The following is a 5,730-nucleotide window of genomic DNA, read 5'->3' on the forward strand; positions in this document are numbered from 1 at the left end:
TTATTTCACGCACTTAAAAGCATAATTCTGAGAAGGTGTCCATAGGTTTGGCCAGAATGTCATCAAAGGCTTCTGTGATGCAAGAAAAGGTAGAACCTCTGTTTTAGAGTGAGTCCTCCAGTATCTGCCTGAAGCTCTTCAGGGAGAGGGGAAGTTCCCTGGAAAGCACTCCTGCTGTTACCCTCTACCGGACATTTTTCTGTCTTCATTGCAATCAATTTCCTCCTTGAATGAGTTGATAAGGTATCAGATTTTCAATTTGTAGTCTAGCAGATGAGTTTGTATTCGAGGCACTTTTCTCATTGCATTTCAGTGCATGTATTCCAAATTGCTAATAGTAGATATAATCTGGGACTTCGGGATCCAGGCTTTTGCCTTCAATTCTTCTGAAAGCCAGGTCTCTCAAGGTTACCGTGAGTGGGGTCTGGAGGAAGAGGGAGTTAGGAGGACCTAGAGAGAGAAAAGCAAACAGTAGTCAGCAAGACAAAAAGGAACAGACAGAGCTGTTGTAGTCACCCAGAAGAATCGAGGCTCAGATTTCTTGGACACAAATCATCAAATTCACTGGGATCCAGACAAAGCAGTCCCTGCAAAAATATTTGTATTCTTTTTTCCCTCCCCTGAAGCAATTGGGGTTAAGTGACTTGCCCAGGATCACACTGGCTAGGAAGTGTTAATTTTTAACTCAGATCCTCCTGACTTCAGGGCTGGTGCTCTATCCACTGAGCCACCTAGCTGCCCCAAATCTTTGTATTCTTAATCCCAGTTCCTGTCCCTGTTGGAAAATTTCACTCTAAATCAGTGGTGTCAGCCTGGAATTGAAATTTATCCACAGATTGACTTAGAAAATCCCAAACCAACATTACCCTGTGATATTAGCTTCTCATTCTCTTGGGAAAACATTTACCAGTTACACCTTCACCTACTGGGCATCTCTGCTCTAAGTGAGCAACAGAAGGCTTCTCCATCAGGAAGGAATTTAGGTCCCCAGCTATAAATTGGATTCAGATTTTAGATGAATCTGGTTTTTAAATCTCCGAAGAACTTTCTCAACATATTGCAGAAGATGGAAGCTTTTGGGGATAAACATAAATCACAATATTTGTGATTCCCACTTTATCCTCAGCTGACAGTTTATTCGGACCCTCCCCTCAAGGAATGGCTTTGGACATTTTGTCCCAGACACAATCCTTGTAAGCTGGAGGTTGCAAAAAGTCAAGGAAAGATCTATATGACAGATACGTGGGAGCCCTGAATCTGCCTTCTTGCCTCAGCCTTGAGAACAGGTTCTGATTCACAAAACAGACATTAAAAGAAAAAGGAGTTAATAAAGGGCTACAGTTGATGGATAGGTGTCAGGCACCTGGTGGGAAGACTCCTGGAGGAGGTTGGGGCCTCGAAGCTGCCCATGATTCCTTCTTTGCCTTTTGGAGTTGGAGCTCGTATTTTCAGGGCTTTTTGCAGGGCCAAGTCTCTCAATTTTCTCATTGCCTTGTTCTTATAGAGCAGTAATTCTGCAAACATTCTGACTTCCAAACTATAGAGTATTTTTTCCCCATTTATAGCATTCAAATCTTTTGAAGGCACAACAGATTTAGTTCTACATTCTTGTAGGGAAAAACCCGCAAACTTTTCCATATCCTATATTTTCGTATTTGAAGTATCATCCTGGATCCTCAGGACACAAGTATAATGAAATACTTCCACAAGAAGAAAGTTAACTCAATGGAAAACATCCACATTATTGCACCAGAAAAATGAAGGGGAGGAAAGGGGGCTAATTAGATTGCTTAACAAAATTATCTCTGTTTAGAAAAATAGTAAAAGATGATGATTTAACATAAAAATCCTTAATATAATTCTAGTTTTAAAAAACAAAAGAAAACAAACAAAAAACTCCAAATCTTTCCTCATCTTCACAGAACACAACACAGAAATCAATGCTTATCTATAATCTAAAAGGGGCATAGGGGGACACACATTTTCTATAATTCCTGTCTCTATGATAATTATGTCAATAAATATTGTTAGCCTTCATAAATAGTGAGATCAAAATTTCAACACTTTTTCTTATCTGATAAAATAATTAATGGTAAATTTATTGAGATGTATGTGTGTATACCTTTATGTATGTAGTTACTTTTTATTTGTTTTAGTCATGTTCAACTCTTTGTGATGTAATTTGGAGGTTTCTGGCCAAAGATACTGGAGTGATTTGCCATTTCCTTTTTCAGTTCATTTTACAAAGAGAAGCAGATTTAGTGACTTGCTCAGGGTTATACAGCTAGTAAGTGTATGAGCTTGGATTTTAACTCAGCAATACATAAGCATTCCTGACTCAAGGTTTGGTATATATCCATTGTGGCACCTAATTGACACATAATAATGTACCCAGATACACACTACAATGATACATATACACATGCACACATACACATATTTATGTATGCAGAGATAATACACATGTATGTTATTATATGTATACTGTATATATAGACATAATGTATATATTACATGTATAATATGTAGTATATTATTGAACATCACACATTGTTTAGACCTCGTTTTACCTAGTTAAGTTTTTTCAAGTATTTTCTATCACTGATTCAGGTTTTAATATAGACTACATGTCTTCTTTCTTTTATTAAATCTATTTTTTGAACAATATCTCAGAAGAAAAGAGAAGCACTCTCTGAATTCTTCTATTTTCTACTCTTTTCATTCAAAGTGCCAAGTTTAGAAGAAGAAGAAATTAATTTTCACTCTAGGGAAGCATAAAATCATAGAAATTTTGTGGACTTGGGATACCTTCAATTTAGGAAACAAAGCAAAGAAAAAACTTTTCATTCTTTCTAAAATTGCAGTTAAATTAGTTGTTATTTCCAAAACTATAGCAACACACCAAAAAAAATATATATATATATGTTTTTTAAAAAGCTTATATAGGTTGATCAGTACCAGATAAAATAGATTTATAGAGTGCTCAGGGAGCAATGGCACTTCTGTGTGAGGCTGCTCATCCACTTTTGGTGTCCAGCTATTCCCCACGTCTCATCTGAAGCTCCGAGAAACTGTAGCACAGCAGTCCCGTCCCAGCAAGACTGTCTTGGCTAATGAGCTAAATCAGACCGAGGGTAACCCACAGGCTGCGCGTCCATCAGTGAGTTAGGGGGATACCTAGCTCGACCACGTGAAGGCTTGTCCCAGCAGAACGGGCAGATGAGAACAATTTGTTCCAGCAGCCAGCTGATGCTGGGGGCACTTAGAGCTTGGTCAAGCATCAACGATCCCAAGATTATCCACTGAACCCCAGGCCATTGCCAGTCACCCTGGCTGTTGTCTTGCCACTGAACTTAGATGATGCTGGAAGAAAGAGTAAGGCTGACAACTGTAGAATTCCACCTCACTTAAAGCCAATTTGTGAACAAGTCAAGATATCCTCATGATGTCATTGGTCCTTTTTGAAAACAAAGGACCAGGGGCAGCTGGTTGGCACTTTCTAGCTGTGTGACCGGAAGCAAGCCACTTAACCCCAATTGCCTCATCAAAAAAAAAGAAAAAAGAAAACAAAGTATCGCCAACAACAGATGAGACTTTTTTGAAAACAGGTACATATAAAGACAACCCTGTGCCAGCTAGAAAGGCTCACATCCTCAAATTCAGAAAAATAAAAGAAATAATCACTCATCTTTACAAACTCACCTATCCAAAAAAAAGAAAGCCAGATATAAATAGAGGTTTGCTCTCCCTTCTCCCTTCCTCTCCCTTGCCCGTAATGGACTCCTCTTCCTGGATGAGGCTTCCTTAAACATACTCCCTCATTCATAGACACAAAGAACACCCATAAATAATTTGTGGTCACATTGCTGGGGGAGGTGGAGTCCTCCCCCCGACAAAAACATTCAGCTAGAACTGGAAGGAATATCAAAGAAAATAAGGAAGAAAGGGGATAGGCAAACAACCTCTAGTTTCCTTGAGATGCCCAAAGCAGCAGAAAATCTCTGTCCCACAGAAATAGACACAAGTTCTCTGGGGACTGATCCAAATGGACCGACGCACTTGCCACAAGGAATCACATGGGAGGGCCAAGTGATCCTTTAAAACGAATTCTTCCTGGAAATGGATTCAATCATGTTAATCATGATGTGTGACAAATAATCCTGATTAATGCCAGAATTTCCGCATTAAAATGACCCTACAGATTTAAAAACCGTAGTACTCTTTCCCATCCTGCCTGTCTAAGGATGAAATCCAGCCCAGTATATGGGAAAGGTGGGAGGGACGGCCCTTCTGGCTCAAGAGTATGAGATGGAGAGAGTGTCATGGAAGCCACAAACTGAGCCTGGACAGACATTGGGATATTGGATATTGAAGACTAGAAGGGCCCTGAGGCTCTGAAGGGTGAAACTCCGATTAAACGCTGAACAACAATGAATTTGGGGAACTTTGACTTTCTATTGGCACACAAAAACAGGATGAAGTGACTTGTCTAGGGTCACAGAGCTACAAAGCGTCTGAGGCCACGTTTGAACTCGGGTCTTCCTGACTTAGGTTTGGTGTTCTATCCACTGTGACGGCACCTCGCTTCCCCATGTCACCTGAATGATCCACAGAATCCTGTCCTAGTTCTTCTTCTTCCTAAAAACTTGGTGGGAAGCTATTTCTGAGATGTCCCAGTATCGCTCGGCGTAGCCAGGCATGGTGTAGGCAGGAACTGGGCCACCTTCCTCCTCATCATGAGCCCAGTGGCCCAGGAGCCCTCCTGCTGTACCAGTTCTAGACCCTTCCTGGGCCGGTATGGCTGATCTCTCAGGATTGCCAAACAATGGGTGCAAAGGGCTATGCCAAGGTCCGGCCAACTGCTTGTGGTCCAGCTTGATTGAAGAATAAGGAATCCCGGGTGAGCTGGGATCTATCCGAACTTTCGGGGTTTTTTTCTCTCTACACACTCATAAAATAGATTTAAAACAAATGGTCTAGATTTAAGGATGATGAAATTTAAGAGCATGCTCTACATCAGTGGGCTCTGTTTTCAAAGCTCCTATGCACCCGGCAGGCGTCTTAAGAGTGATGTAAAGGAAGCAGAACAAGACGATCTGGCTTCAATTCTATTCACCCGCTAGTTCCATAAACTGCTTTGATGGTACAATCACCACCAATCCTTGGGTCCTCTCGAACCGAGACCCACAAGTCTCACTAGTAACAGCCGCTTCTGGTCCCCGGCCGTCCTCCCGCTTCCATGCCCGACTAGTGAAGCAAGGAGCGGCTGGTGGCTTGTTAGAGGGCGATTTCTCCCAAGCTGAGGGAAGAACAACAGTCATGGCGTCATGCGCTAGAGAGGACTCGAAGAGACTATGGGATGTGGGGATTAGAAAATCCTCAGCGCCCTCGGAGAAGGCAACTCTCAGGAGCAGGGCGGCGCGCAGAATTCAGTGAAGAAGAAGAGATGTTTAATGCAAACTTGTCCCACCAAGATTATTTGGCAGGAGAGGAGAGGAGCAGCTTGCTGGGCTCGGCGCAAGGATAAAAAGGCTCCCTCCCCATCCTGTAACAACAGGAGAGTATCGTGGCCCCAGTAAAACTCAAAGGGACAGAGAGGGCCAAGTTCGGGAACCCTTGTGTGAACTAACTGAGTGAAATAAGCAGTCCCCGGAGGACGATTTATAGATTGATGATTTATAGATGTATATGTACGATTTATAGAACACACTGATTACAACTCTGTCCGTG

General features: G+C 41.8%; 1 long non-coding RNA gene across 1 annotated transcript; it reads right to left on the reverse strand.

Annotated features, from left to right (window-relative positions):
* Positions 1-225: 225 nt before the first annotated feature.
* On the reverse strand, positions 226-5,488 carry LOC116422026. The gene is made up of 2 exons (XR_004232626.1): positions 4,599-5,488; positions 226-450 (listed from the first exon to the last, which is right to left on the reverse strand). It is a non-coding gene; the product is annotated as an uncharacterized LOC116422026 (long non-coding RNA).
* Positions 5,489-5,730: the final 242 nt, after the last annotated feature.

The sequence above is a fragment of the Sarcophilus harrisii genome, chromosome 2, assembly GCF_902635505.1.
Source record: "Sarcophilus harrisii chromosome 2, mSarHar1.11, whole genome shotgun sequence".
NCBI lineage: Eukaryota > Metazoa > Chordata > Mammalia > Dasyuromorphia > Dasyuridae > Sarcophilus > Sarcophilus harrisii.